Source organism: Halichoerus grypus, chromosome 11, assembly GCF_964656455.1.
Source record: "Halichoerus grypus chromosome 11, mHalGry1.hap1.1, whole genome shotgun sequence".
Classification (NCBI taxonomy): Eukaryota; Metazoa; Chordata; class Mammalia; order Carnivora; family Phocidae; genus Halichoerus; species Halichoerus grypus.
Window position 1 is genome coordinate 43,751,371 of NC_135722.1, and position 15,948 is coordinate 43,767,318.

General features: G+C 44.0%; 1 protein-coding gene across 1 annotated transcript in view; it reads right to left on the minus strand.

The window, feature by feature from the left end:
- Positions 1 to 15,948, minus strand: part of PARVA (parvin alpha) — a 171,735-nt gene that overhangs the window by 116,582 nt on the left and 39,205 nt on the right. The gene's annotated exons all lie outside the window — the stretch shown is intronic.

The window sequence follows — 15,948 nt, forward strand, 5'->3', positions numbered from 1 at the left end:
TGAACCTGATTCTGGATTAATACATGTCACACTCTCCCTACCAATCCATATAATTTATTCTTCCCCCAAATTCCTGAAGCTCCCTCTGTTTTTTACTCACATGGTACTTCACAAATGCTACCTCTGCACGGGCTTTTCAATTTATAACATTTTTTATTTATGCCCCCTCTCGTTTTAGGTCTCAGAGGCTTTTTCCATGCCTTTCCTACAGGTGCCTGCAGGGCATAGGTGCTCAGAAATGTATTCATTCAGTTAGTCAATAGGTCAACATACGCTCATGGACTCTGACCTGTGCACTAGACACTTGGTCAAGCCAGAGATTTGGAGACACGTGAACAGTTGCCTGTCCTCAAGGATCTCACAGCCTCCTGATGATGACGGAAATGGTTATATGAGGGTGGTCAGGCTTTGCTAAGGACCAAATATGCACCAGGTGCTATATCTAGGACTTTGCATATAATGTTTAGACATACCAGCGTGTGTGGACATGTGGCGGACTAGCCAAAGACGTTAACTGGAGATTGTACCTTGGTCATCAGAGTTCCCGGGACCCAGCTCTGTCCTGTCTTAGTAATGCCAAATGTCCACGAATGAGTGGCCTCATATTAGCATCTAGTTATCCACCCCCTCTGTTTCTTTCCTTCCTCCCGCTCACCTTACTAACCTTCCTTCCTTTCCAATGAGGGACAGTCTACGGAAAAGGAAACTGTGGTGACCCGAACCTGGTATGCGCAAGCTGGACTGCTTTCCTAAGGTTTGTAACCTGGCCGTGCCTAATGCACACGGCCTGACACCCCACCCGTGCTTACATCTCTGCTCACCTTCCGTGCCACTCTGCAAATATCCCAATGCCCTCACAGAGAGCACTTGGTACCCTTGCAAAGGGCCGCTCGCCCACTAAAGGAGGTCACATAGGCGGGTCGTGAGCCCTGTCCTAGGTTTTCCACAGCTGGGGAGACTTCTCCCAGGAGGAGGGAGTACTGAAGAAGGCGGGCAAGAGGTGGGAATGGCAGCCACACTTGGCTACCCTCTCCCGCTCTCGTCACTCTTCGAGCTTCTGGGGCACACACTGAGACTGGACCCAGTCCTGGTCCCTGGAAACCAGCATCAGGTCTCCTCCCATCTCCCCTGGATAACCTGATGGAGGTATACTTCTCACCCCTGTCATTCACCTTTTCTCAAGAGAATACAGTTCACAACATGGCAGCTGTATTTGAGGTTTTCACCTAAAACCTTACAAGCTCAATTCACCCACAGATGCTCCACTCTGACTTTATTTGGCCCACTAGGTGACCCACATCAGTTTCCAGAGAATTCTTTCTTATGCCTTCACGCTCCAAAACTTGCTTGTTGAAAATGTGTCTGTTAGGGTAGAAACCATTTCTAGAGCAGATTAAACCCTCCCCTGCTCTCTTCAATAGAAAAGGCTGCACAGAACGTAACCCTTGCTTCTAGTACTGCGAGGCCATCTGTCCTGCTGGTAATTGTGGATTTGGGCTAAAACAACCACGGGTTCATGGTGATAGTTTCATTTTTCTATTTTGGGGAGGGATTTGAACAGGGTCAGGAGGATTGGTCAGACTTCAGCAGGCAGGGAGAGGAGGGGAGGAGAGGAAAAGAGTGGGCAGCAGATCCCATATCTGATTCTACGACACTAAATTGTGAACCAACTTCGTTATCTATTTACTCACTAGTTTAGTTATCTATTTCAGCTTGGTTAGCTAATTTAGCAAGGAGTTATAAACAATATTCCATACAAATGACACATTTCTTTTAGAATAATTGCATTTCCTTTCTCAGTTCTTATTTTCTTCCCACTGTATCAATTAAGGAAAAGCTTGTTTTATTAGTCTGATTTGCATTTCATTTCTGATCCTATTTTTATTTCCTTTTCACGCTGTGCTTTTGCTGATTACTTTCTTTTATAAATTTCAAATTCTTTAAAATGAGACTTTAAAGACTTTTTTTAAATGTCTAAATAAATCATACCTATTTATTCCCACATTATCATGTTTCCCTTTCTCCATCCGGGCCCCACCCCAGAATATCGGTTTCTCTGCAATTACAGAGCACCCCCAGTCTAAGGTACGACCTCTTACCTGCACTGCTGAAAGAGACCCTGAATTTATCAGCCTACACCTACGCTGCCCAGCTCCACAAGCCACGCAGTGGCAAGGCCACCCAGTGGTCAGAGCTTGGGCTCTGGAGGCCCAGGACAACTGGTTACATACTGGCCCCTTTACAAATGTGCTTGTGACTCCAGGCTAGTTGCTTAACATCTCTGGGCCTTGGTTTCTTCAACTGGAAAATGTGCATATTAAAAGTACCTACATCATATGGATGTTCTTTGCATTAAATAAGATAACATATGTATTTTGCTTGGAGCAATACTAGGCACATTTTTGGCTTAGAAAAATCTCTTAAAATGGACATCAGATTGCTTAAAGCTGGTTAAAAATCCAAATGCCCAATCCAGCACCATAAGGGCGCTTTGGATCTGGACCTGCCTCAACCCATGTCAATTCCCCCCAACTTATTTACCATGCTCTACTCATACACTGGCCTGTGGTTGTTTCTCAAACCCACAGAGCTCTTTCACACCTCAGGGCCTTTGTACATGCTCTTCCCTCTACCTGGCTTCTTCATTCATATGAATGTAATGTAATCCATCCTTCAGCTCTCGCCTTAAATGTCACTTCCTAATCTGAGGCCCCACCCAGCCAGCCGGGTTAACTTCATCCATATCCTTCTCTTTCCTTTGTAGTACTTAGCACAATTTCTTACGACATCTTTATTTGGTGGTATACTTATTTAATACCAATCTCCCCTACTGGACTGTGGACACCATGAAGCCAGAGGCCATGTTTATTTTGTTCAACCCTGAATCTCCCACCTGTGGCACGTGGGAAGGAGGGCATAACTCAGCAGTTACCTGTTGAGTGAGTGGGAACAAGGGGCTGAATTCAATCGGGAAGATGAGTATGGTCCTTTATGGAAACTCTTTTGCCTGTTTCTCCAAATAGGTTATACTAGTTTACAAAAGCTCTAAATCCTGCCCATGGCCAGAGATTTTGTTAGTTTTCCTGGTAACAGAGTAAGAATCGCTAATATATCAAGACACTTGTTCAGTAAGTATCTCTGAATGTCTACCATATACTTAGCGCTATGTACTGGCCTGTGTCTGCTGAACAAAAGAAACGAGAGACCTGAAATCTACCTTCACTCCTATCCCTACAGGGACCTTAGACACAGGAGAGGTACGTAATAACACAGAAGATAATTAGATGATACGACGAGGCTGTGAATAGTTATTTGCCAAAAAGAATGACATGCTCAAGGAATACATTAAGATGAGAGCAGAAAGAAATCACTTGGAAAATCACAAAGACAGGAACTTTGGGTGGGTCCTCAGGGTGAATGAGAGGTGAGGGGGAAAAGGGCATTCTCTGCAAGAGAAACTCATAGTTGGGATGACAGAAGGTGGTCACTGTACTGGAGCTGGGGCGTGTGAGCGGACTGAGCTGGTGGTCAAGCTGGGGAGTACAACAGGGGGACACTGAGGGGTAGGAGAGAGCCTTGAAGAATCCTGTGAAGAGGCGCTATGAAAGCCTCATTCTTTTCAATAGCCAATATCATGTTCATCTTGCCATACAGCATTTTGCCCTGTGTTTCACAGGAGAGGTTTACATTCGACGGTGCTTACTGAACTAATTATGTTGAATAAAAAAATAAAAAAGTTCTGTCCCCTCCATACATTTCTAAAAGAAGCCCCTAATGGGTTCTCCAGAGAACATCTATAAATCTTCAAATATCAGTTACATAAAAGGTTTCAAAATACAAGATTGTATATTATATAAGTCATATTAGGGAGTAAATAAGATCTTGATCTAAAACACCTGAGGACAACACTGAGCGAGAGAGAATGCTAGGACTACCCTGTACAAGAATATAGTTTAATAAACCATAAATAATTTCCTATAGACAAAGGGGAAATGTTTAAAAAATAAACAAGCGTGAGCTACTTTACAAAGACAGAACCAGAACTAGATGGGGGAAATTATTAGGACAGTTCAACACTTTCATGTAAAAAAATCAATTTTTAAATCTAAGAATTCTATTGGTGGATGCTGAGAAGGCCATCATTAACATTCAATGTTAATTACTTAAAAGAAGTCTTCAAAATAGGAAGAGGAGATGGATACCTTAAGATAAAAAAGAGCACAGATTTAAATTTGAGTTTCAATATTATTCTTTTGTAAAAAAAAAAAAAAAGATTTATTTATTTGAGAGAGAGAGAGAGCACAAGCAGACGGGGCAGAGGGAGAGGGAGAAAGAGAATCATCCAGCAGACTCTGCACCAAGCGCTGAGCCCGACAGGGGGCTCCCTCGCACGCCCTTGAGGTCATGACCTGCACCAAAACCCAAGAGTCGGACACTTAACCGACTGTGCCACCCAGGCGCCCCTCACTATTATTCTTCATGCGGAAAGGGTAGATTAGTGCTGTGCCTTAACACTTTCTGCAATGATGGAGTATTTATTTGTGCCGTCCCATGCAGTCATAACAAGTCATGTGTGTCTACTGTGCACTCAGATGTGGCTAATGTGACAGAGGAACTGAATTTTTTACTTTATTTAACTTTTAATTTATTTAAATTTAAATGGCCATGAGCAGCCATGGCTGCAAACACAGGCAGAAGCCTAAGATGCCCTTCTCAGCACTCCCACTGGAGCGAGTATTAGACAATATTGCAAGACAAGATGGAAAAGAACTGCAGAATAAATACGGGAAGGCAGAATTAGAACTATCACGTTTTTGCAGGTGATACGAGAGAGCAAATAGAAAATGCAAGATCAACCAAATGCATACCATTGATGTAAAGCTAGAAAAGGCAACGAAAAATGGTGCTATGCCCAATACTGAAACAAAGGAAATACTTGAGAATTTATGTATCTAGGTGCAGAAGATATCTAGTGAAGTAAAAATGATAAAAATCATAGTAGGAAAAATAAAAGAATACCTAAACAAAGTTATATCCACTGCTCCTCACTTAGAAAATTTAGAGTAATATCAGTAACATTAGTCCATAAAAAAATAGAGTAACATAAGAACAATTGAATGCCTGCCAGAATGTTCTAGAATGTAATAAATCACTAGCAAAATTAATAAGGAAAAATAAATACATAATAATACCAAAGAAGATTGTTGGAGGGTATAATAATTAAATTTAAGGATATATTATAAAGTGATCTTCATCAAGACTGAATTTTGCTGGATCAAAGCCAGGACAAAGACTAATCAAACAGTGATTCCAGAGATGGATTTAAGCACCGATAAGTCCTTGGGATACAGCAAACAAAACAAAGAATCACAGTGATGAATGAAAGAATCACTCTTTAATAAATGTTAATGGAACAATCTGGTATCACTATGAAGAAAAGTAGATCGTATTCGTAACTCGCCAAACACGATAATACTTTCCAAATTGGTCAATGAACTAATTAAACACAGAGAGCACTGAAAAAAAATTATGTATTTATGTCGGCTGTAGCAGAGAGAGAAATCCATGCCTACTGAAAAACAAAATAGTATCCTAAGACTAAAGAAAGGTAAATTCAAATATTTTAAAGTCTAGGGGCGCCTGGGTGGCTCAGTCGTTAAGCGTCTGCCTTCAGCTCAGGTCATGATCCCAGGGTCCTGGGATCGAGCCCCACATCGGGCTCCCGGCTCAGCAGGAAGCCTGCTTCTCCCTCTCCCACTCCCCCTGCCTGTGTTCCCTCTCTCACTGTGTCTCTCTCTGTCAAATAAATAAAATCTTAAAAAATATATATATTTTAAAGTCTACTTAAAGTCTCATTAATAAAAAGTAACAAATACAAAGGGGGCAAAAGGAAGTTCGAAGTTATGACACAGACAATGGGTAAATATTTAAGATCCAAAAGTAGGAATGAAATCTTACATTGTGATATAAACATACACTGCCATCAGCAATGAGAACACACTTGACCGAGAGCGAAGGGACAGAGGAAAAAGAGAGAGAGAGAAGGAATGTTAGTAAGTCACAGCCCTATGCCAGACACTTTATATATCTGCACATGCACACTGGGAACCACACCGGATAAACCAGCACCTGGGAAGGGGTTCAGTCTCACTACTAAAGAAATAGGAATCAAAATAACTGAATACCTACTTGAAAACAATATAAGAGACAACGATTAGGCAACATTGGCAGAGCTGACGGGAACACGCGTACTTAGCCACTGCTAGGGCCACTGCAAATGACCCCAGGGTTTCCGCAGGCTTTCTGACAGCGTGGAACAAGAACCATAAACCTTTGGATCCTTAATTCCTCTTGGGGACTACATCCCAAGGAAATACACAAGAGGAAAAGAGAGACAAAAAAAAGAAAGAAAAGTAAGAAATGTGAACAAAGTTTCTAACAGCAGATTAAGAAGAACCAATATCAAATCGGTTTAAATGTCCAACCATAGGGGAGCAGGTTAAGTAAATTTGGTGTAGTGATTCATTGCGATTCTATGAAGTTATTAAACACTGTAAGTGAGTAGTAGATCTATGGATGGAGAGGTAAATATGGAACAATTTTTTTTTTTAAAGATTTTATTTATTTATTTGACAGAGAGAGAGACAGCGAGAGAGGGAACACAAGCAGGGGGAGTGGGAGAGGGAGAAGCAGGCTTCCCGCGGAGCAGGGAGCCCGATGTGGGGCTCGATCCCAGGACCCTGGGATCATGACCTGAGCCGAAGGCAGACGCTTAACGACTGAGCCACCCAGGTGCCCCAATATGGAACAATTTTAAGTTTAAAAAAAGAAACAAGCCTAAGACTCCTAAATGGGAAAGCACTACAAAACATCTCCAATTAGACACAGAAGATGACAATTTGACAGCTGTGGGTCAAAGCCCTTCCCTGGCTGGAATACCCTCCAAAGCAGGGAGAAGTCAGGTTAAAGCTATAGCATCTGGGGACACCTGGGTGGCTCAGTCGGTTAAGCATCTGCCTTCAAATCAGATCATGATCTCAGGGTCCTGGGATCGAGCCCCACGTGGGGCTCCCTGCTCAGCGGGGAGCCTGCTTCTCCCTCTCCCTCTGCCTGCCACTCCCCCAGCTTGTGCTCTCTCTCTGACAAATAAATAAATAAAATCTTAAAAAAAAAAAAAAAAGCTGCAGCATCTGGCTTGCATGGTCACCTGGTAAGGCTTTGAATTCTATCAATAGATCATGAACCGCTCAATCAAGAATGCTCCAGGCCTGACTTGTTCCAATATTTCTAGAGGGTAGACAGTTTAGCTCCAAAAGAAAAAGATCAGAAAAAGATAAGATCAGTCCCAATATTTTTAGAATGCATCCTTTCGGCTTTTCCAATTATCTTGTGGATTAAGGAAAGGAGTGTCCAAATTCTATTTGTGCAATTCCAGTTCAAGAATTTAAACCATTGTTTTCCATTGAAATACATAAATGAGTAAAAACACTGCAATTAGGGCACTGAGAGTCTGATGTATCACTGCCCTTGTAATCATCCCCAGCCTGCCCACAAAGGACAGCCTTGGCAGTTAGGTGTCAGCAGGTGGGCAGCTGAGATATGCTCTGGTAGGTATCCTAAGACCATGTGAAGTCCATTTCAGCAAAGCTGTTCTGTAATTACCGCAAAGGTAGGAGATCTTAAAAGGCAGATTAAAGAAAAACATGTCTGTTGTTAGATCTGGTATTTAGACTCTCAGAGAAAGAACCTGATATATGTAGTTGGAGTCACCGCCTCATACATTCTCTCTAGGAAAGTTCATTCATTCTCATGGCTTAATACTCCAACCCTCACCCCGAAGCCCAGTCCCATGTCTTTGCCTAGATTTTACTAACTGGATATAATGTAAACACTTGTATTTAGGGCTGAGATGTCTGTAATCCTTGTTACCATGCTTGGATGTCCTCATCGGGGCCACTCTCTGTAGTTGGGTCTGATCCTCAGACCCCTTGCCTGTCCCATGTCAAGGAACCCATAATGGCAAACACCTGCATCCATCAAGCTACGACACTGAGTAAATTCAGAATAGTACCACTTCTCAGAGCTGCTACAGATTGAAAAATACTAAACGTCCCAAACAGGTTGATGTGAATTGTCAGACAGTTGACAGTTGCTTGGGTGACCATTGAAGGAAACAGGAATTTATGACCTCTGACAGCTAACTCCTTCCAACGTTGCTGGGAGGCAGTGGGTGGTGTGAAGAACACAGGCTCTGGACCTGAACACTGGTTATGCCGCTTACTTAGCCGCATGACCGTGAACAAAATGTTTCACTGGGCCTCAGTGGTTTCCATCTATCAACTGGGAATAATAGATTGAGTGATTTAAGACCTATAAAGTGCTTAGAACAGTGCCTGATACATAGTATGCCCTCAACAAATGTCAGCTATTATCATCACCCTCATCGTTGCTAAAAACAAGCCTTTGGGCTCCGAATCTGAGCCCACAGAACAATCATTGCTGCAAGTAGAAAGGATGGGCAAGTAGAAGCAAAGATGGAAAAAAAGATCTGGAGTAGACAGAGTCACTGGAGTGGTGGCACACCAGCCCGCAGATCCAGAAACTTCTACCTGCAGAGCCTCTCCTGCTGCCTTGGGTTCTGAGCACTTTCCGCGTTCCTTCCTCCTAAGGTCCAGTCGCCGTGCGGTGGCTGCTCAGCCTGCAGTCTCTGGCTTTTGTTTTTTCAGAGTTCTTATCAATGTGCATCCTCAAAAGAAACCCCCATTCCTTGAGATCATTTGAATAGTACTCTTTGCCTGTCTGAAACAAGATCAACTTGCTATGGCCTTTGTTTTCTTTTTTTTTTTTTTTTTCTAAAGATTTTATTTATTTATTTGAGAGAGAGAGAATGAGAGACAGAGAGCATGAGAGGGAGGAGGGTCAGAGGGAGAAGCAGACTCCCTGCCGAGCAGGGAGCCCGATGCGGGACTCGATCCCAAAACTCCAGGATCATGACCTGAGCCGAAGGCAGTCGCTTAACCAACTGAGCCACCCAGGCACCCTGGCCTTTGTTTTCTAGGTGAAAAGTACAGCACCAAGAACATAATCAATAATATTGTGATACCGTTGTGTGGTGACAGATGGTGACCATGCTTACTCTGGTGAGCATGGAGTGATGTGGGGAATGGTTGATTCACTATGGGGTACACCTGAAACTAACATAACATCGTACGTCAGCTATACGTCAATTATTAAAAAAAAAAAAAAAGAGAGAGAGGATATTTAAAAAGAAGAAAAGAAAAAGATGCGAAGAAGCACCGAAGCAGAGGAAATTCACTGCAAAGCCAGCCGGCCCCTGGGCTCCTGCCTCCCAGCACAGCGTCTTTCTAGCCGAACTTCCTCCTGGCTTGGGGGACTGTCTTCCTGGACTGCTGCTTTAAGTGCGCTGGCCTCTCTACATGAGACTTGCCCCGCCTCTCAGGGCTTGGTAGCGACAATCATGGCCAGGGTTCTTCCTGCCACGGTATATCTCTCTCCATTTAAAAACTAAATAACAGAAACCGATGGGCGTTGCATGGGCTTCAGATGTTTCTTTGCATGCCCTGGCTGTGCCGGATTCACTGTGACTGGAACCCTTACAGGGAAGGCTGAAAGGGACTAAGAATTTAGCTCTGCAGTCATTTCCTTGGGTCTCTGAAAAGCCCTCCCTCTCTCTTAATTAGCAGCCTTGGCTTCCTACTGGTCCTGCTTTTTCTCCTATACAGTTGCAAAATCCAGTTTAACCCAGTCTGTAGACCCTCCCTTTTCCCCAGCCAGGAGAATTTGTCAACTTCCCTGCTCAAATTTCACCCAGTAATTCCTTCCCCAATGCGCACCCTTCCCCCCTGTTCTGTAATTACCGCAAAGGTGGGAGATCTTAAAAGCCCCCTCCCCGTCTTAGATCCTCAAAGACCTGTTATTTCCCTCATCTTCTCCTAATTTTTTATTCTTATTTGGACTTTTTGGCTCCCAGCCCTTGAGGACCCTTTCTTTTTTCTGCCTCAAAGAGTGTCTGGTAATACAGTATTCAGTATTCTCTTGATTTTGGGCTGAGATCCAATCCCAAATTGCCTTCCCTCAGTTATACTTTATCTTTTTTATTAAGTCTCTCTGTACTGTTCAACACCATGCAGAGTGGTGTCTTTGGTCTTCGTGTCTTACCTTCCACAAAAATTGAGTAGAATTTGCTTCTTCCAGCTTTCTTCAACTATAGATCACTCCAAAAGAACCCCTTGGTTGGATAGGACACCAAAAGCACAGGAAACAGAAGCAAAAGTAGACAAATTGGACAATGTCAGAATTTAAAACTTCCGTGCATCAAAGGACACAACCAAGAAGAGTGAAAAGACAACCCATGGAATGGGAGAAAATATTTGCAAACTGTATATCTGATAAGGGGTTAGTATCCAGAATATATAAAGAACTACCATAATTCAACAACAATAACAAAAAAACCACCCCACCTGACTAAAAAAAGGGTAAAGGACTTGAATAGATATTTCTCCAGAGAAGATACCCAAATGGCCAATAAGCACATGAAAAGATACTGAAGTTACTAGTTATCAGGGAAATGAAAATCAAAGCCATGATAAGATACCACCTCACACCCGCTGGAATGGCTACTCTCCAAAAACCAGAAAACCAGTGTTGATGAGGACATGGAGAAACTGGAACTCTTGCACACTGCTGGTGGCAAAGTAAAATGTTACAGCCACTGTGGGAAAGAGTATGGCAGTTCCTCAAAAAATTAAAAATAGAATGATCATATGATCCAGCAATTCCACTTCTGGGTTTATACCTCAAAGAACTGAAAGCAGGGACTCAAACAGATACACCTACGTTCATAACAGCATTACAACAGCCAAAATGTGGGAGCAACCCATATGTTGACTGGCAGATAAATGGATAAACAAAAACGTGGTCTATGCATATAATGGAATATTATTCAGCCTTAAAAAAGAAGTAAGCATGGATACACCTCGAGGACATTATGCTGGGTGAAATAAGCCGGTCACAAAAAAACAAATACAAGGTACTCAGAGTCATCAAAATCACAGGGACAGAAAGTAGGATGGCGGTTTCCAGGGTCTGGGGGTGGCAGGGTTAATGGGAACTTGCTGTTTAATGAGTATAGAGTTTCAGTTTTGCAAGATGAAAGGAGCTGTGGAGACGAGTTGCACAACAACGTGAATGTGCTTGACACTACCGAACTGTACAATTAAACATGGTTAAGATGGTAAATTTTATGCTATGTGTATTTTACCACAGTTAAAACAACAACAACAAAAGAACCTCCCTGGTTACTTCACTAATTCACTTACTAATTTGGGCAAGTTATTCATTCTCTCCGTGGTTCGATGTCCTTACCTGTAAATGGGATTTGTTCGTACCTACCTCACAGGCCATTGTGAGGATTAAGTAAATTACTGCACCTGAAGTGTTTATAAGAGTGCCCGGCACAAAGCATTCTTCAATAAATGTCAGTTATCACAGCAGTAATAATTATTATGATTACAGCATGCGAGGCGCTCCTGGAAGCATTTTCCTGTTAGCACATTTAGTCTTCAACCCCCAAGAAAGCTGAAATGTCACAGGTGAGGAAACAGAGGCTCAGAGAGGTGAAGGGACCTGCCTGGGTCCCAAAGGCAGTGGGTGGCAGGATAAAGATTCGGTTAGGCCCCAACGAAGTACAATTGCCTTACGGAGAAGAAGCAATCATTGTGCCGGCTCCAGCTCAAGTCAGAACCAGAGCTTATGTCCCAACCAGGAACTAGGGCTGGGGGAGGCTGTGGTAGGGATGGCTGAGAAGCTCGGCTCTACTCCAGGCCCACAACCCACCAGCTGAAGAATCCCAACTGTCTTTTGTCGTCCTCCCACACCCATCCTGCCCCCAGGGACGAGACCAGCTGGACCTAACAAAGATAAAACAAGACCAAAGTGGGAAGCTGGTCCCAGAGGTCACCACAGCCCCCAAACACATGGAAGCACAAGATCCAGAGGGGAGACCTCTGAGGCCTGTTGTGGTCAGGGTTTGCCAGGGCAGGCTCGCCAAGCCCACACTGAGGGAACAAACCCATGCCACCCAGCCAGAGACTGGGAGCATCTGTCATGAACAAAAGCCCAGGTAGGTGGCCCGCGCTCCACTTTGGCCTCTCATTGGGCCCATGCCGACTTCCTTGAAGAATTTCTGACAGTGGGGCAGGAATTCAGTTCCTGATTTTCCTCAGGGCCCAGAGGAGTGTGCCAGCAGGAACTTTACAATGACTTGCACTTTGTTTTTGTTTTGTTTTGTTTTCTTTCAAGTAAATGTTTTCTCCTCTCCACCTCGACTCTGAGTCTTGTGAAACACATAAGCTGGCCCTGAGTGGCCTATGGTCACTTCCCATCAGAACCTGGTAACGCTGGGGTGTTGAAGCCAGAGGAGAGGGTGCCACCTGGCCAGAGATGCCCCCAAGTCAGAAGGGTATCTGCTGGCTCCGGCCTTCTGAGGAGACTCAGGTCAAGCTATAAGCAAGAAGGAAGCCTAGGCGCCGGGGGGCCCTTAAGGCAAAAAAGATCCAAAAACAGGATTTTGACATTTGGGAAAGTTTTTTTTCCCCTCCCAGCATTGGGAGGGGCTCTGTAAACACAAACTGAACTTGGGCCCTTCTCTGTGGAAAAAAAGCTTATTAAATAAATCCTCTCTCTCAGAGTGAAAAATCCTCCTCTCCTACCAATTATTTTTTATATTAGGCAAGTAATACATACTCACTGTAGAAAATAAATTAGGAAACAGACGGAAAAATTAAAATCACTCCAAACCCTACCTTCCAGACTTACTCACTGTCAACATTTTAGGTATGCATTCCCAGATTTTGCTCAATGCAAATATATATATAATGTAATCATTCCGTGTCAATAATACACAACTGCGTTGTATTTTTAATGACATTATAAAGCATATTACTACCAGCTATAGCACAGGATTGGTGTCCAATCATACATGATGGCCACTGATTTCTTAAGAATAAACTCATAAAAGTGGAATTGCTGAATCAAAATGTTTTTATAATATGCATAAATCTCCCTAATCGGTCTGTTTCATTGATATGCAAGTTTCCTTAAAGTGACAGACGTTTGCACTGTGCTTATAATCTGAACCAGCCCCTGGTTTTCTCAAATACAGTTCTCCATTATAAGTAGTTCCAAAATAGAACTCCTTAAACTCCTTGTCTATGAGCTCAGAAATGACTCAGTGGCATTTAAAAAAAAATACACAATTCTATCCGACTTTAGTAATCAGCTAAACAGAGATCCACATGACAGATGTACCAGGATATTTGCCACACAAAATGTATTTGTGCAAAATCAGACTTAACTACCCACCGTCTGATCGGCCCTCCTCCTCTGCCCCTCCCTTCTCCTTCCCTTCTCCTTCTTCCTTCCTTCAGTCCCTCCCTCCCTTTCTTTTCCCACCCATCCAATCATCTATCCGTCCGTCCATCCATCCATCCATCCGTCCATCCGTCCATCCATCGTTCTTCTTCTCCCTTTCAAGATCACTTCCCTTCTTTCATTTCCATTCCCTCCCTTCTCTCTCTCCCTTTCTGTCCTTCCTTCCTCCTTATCTTCTTTTCCTTCCTGAGGCAGTAGGGAACCTCCTGGAAGCAGACAGCAACGGAGCCGGGGTGAAGGTCCCAGCTGCACCGAGAGCTGTGTAAACTGTCTGTGAAATCCTCAGTTTTTGTTATTCATTATTTAAGTTCTGTGGAAACGAGCGAGCTTTGAAGTCTACTGACTCATCCTCCTCTTTAACTTCTTATTTCCTGTAAATGATCCATTAGTTTTTGGCAAGGTTCATGTCACACAGCATTCCCATCAGAAGGGGCTGCTCCAAAACCCCGGACAATTTTAAGACTGCCTTGGAACTGGAAGCAAGATGGGGCTGTGTAGACCCTGCTCTCTTAAAAGTTGCTTCCACCAGCCCTAATGCTGCCTTGAATCAATAATGTGAAGCACATGCTCCATCTGCCTGCTGAAGGGTGACAGAGCCATTTATGTTCGTAAGGGCCGAATTTATTCTACAGATGAAAATCTTTCTAAAGCTAGTCACACAGGCTAGTCGATCAGTTTCGCCAAGGGGAAAAACTCCCCCCTCAGTCGTTCCACTTTAGACCTCCTTGCCAAAGCAGCCCGTTCGGCGTGGCATTAAGATGTTGAAAGGGGAAACAAATGGACATTATAAACAGTTCTCCTAAGTTCCCAAACTTTCTGCCCCTAATAAGGCATGCATAGAATAGCGCCAACAGCAGAGGCCAAGAGCCTCTCCGCAAAGATCCAGGAAGCTCTGCAGGACTCTCGTGGATTTCAGAGACCTAATAAATCAGACGCTTCTTCTTTAAGAAAAAAAAATTAATGGGGGGGTGGGCAAGAAGTACTATTATCAGCAAAATGCTAGATTTCTCACTCTTTTTTGCCCCCTGGCTGAACGGCAGCAGAAAGATATCCCTTTGACATGAGAGCAAATAAAAGTTTGAATTATTATTATTATTTTTTTTTTTTTTAAAGATTTTATTTATTTATTTGAGAGAGAGAATGAGAGACAGAGAGCATGAGAGGGAGGAGGGTCAGAGGGAGAAGCAGACTCCCTGCCGAGCAGGGAGCCCGATGCGGGACTCGATCCCGGGACTCCAGGATCATGACCTGAGCCGAAGGCAGTCGCTTAACCAACTGAGCCACCCAGGCGCCCAAGTTTGAATTATTGACTGCTCATGCTAATGCTGAATTTTACTAGCACCATATTTCACAATGAAATTATTCTAACATCTATGCCTCAAATTAAGATCTGTGATAATATGCACTGCAGTCCAGAAAACGTCTTCGGTTCAGATGATGTAAAGGCTGATCCCCCTTGGGAGTCAACACTGGCTGTTGCTTCCCATCGGCTAAAACTCTCCTCATCCCTCCAAATAAATTTCAGTATTGATGACATCAGGGAGCGCTGCCAGGTTAGCAGAGCACATCTGGGGTGGGGGTGGGGTGGGGTGGGGGTGGGGTGGGGTGGGGGTGGGGAGGGCAAGACCACTTAATCGTCAAAGGGGTTGGTATGTCTTAAAGGCTGCGTTATCAAAATACGGCTTTCTCCTATGATTCACCGAAGCCAAGGCCTAGGAGAAAGCTGAGCCTATAGCACACAAAACTTGACTCTTCCCACTCCACTGTGCTGGAAACCTGGTTTCCAGTTTCTCATTCCGTCTCTGCTCCAGGGGCCCCAGGGGCCTGTTGGGAGTATTCAGAGATTTCCAGGGCTCCCATGCCCACCCATATCAGAGCAGCCAACAGCTCACTTGTCAGGAGTAAATCCCCCCCCAAGTGGTGAGGTCCTCGGCACTGCCCTCCGGCCCTCCACACTTCACCCCATCAGTGGGGAGGCAGGTGAAAAGCAGGGAGCGAGGCCAGCCTGCCAGTGTCCAGGCAGGCTCCTGGGTCCAGTCTTAGGCTCTGAAAAGAACACGGCCCTTGAATCTGAGTATTTGTTCCTCTGATGTAAGCGGAAGGTATCTTCTCCTCCCAAAGCCTTCACGTAGCAGAGCTGGAGGCCCAGTGGAGAGAGGCTCCTCAACGTCCCTCGGGGAGGCTAACCCCCCGCCCCCAGCACCTCTCCGCCCCGCACATGGGGCCACTGGCCAAACAACATTAGAAATCCAATTCCATTTTTAAAATTCCTTCTCACAATTCCTTTCACTTCCTATGACAACAAGATCAAATGTTTGGCAGGACCCGTTTGAATCTATTTTCACTTTCCAAGCACAAACTAGGCGACCAAAAAAAAAAAAAGAAGAAAAGGAAATTCTCTGCAGCCACAAGACAAGTCCGGCTTTCTCCCCAGCTACCAAATCGGAGCATTATGCACACGGGAAGGTCACCATGCAACCAAACCGGCTCCAAATG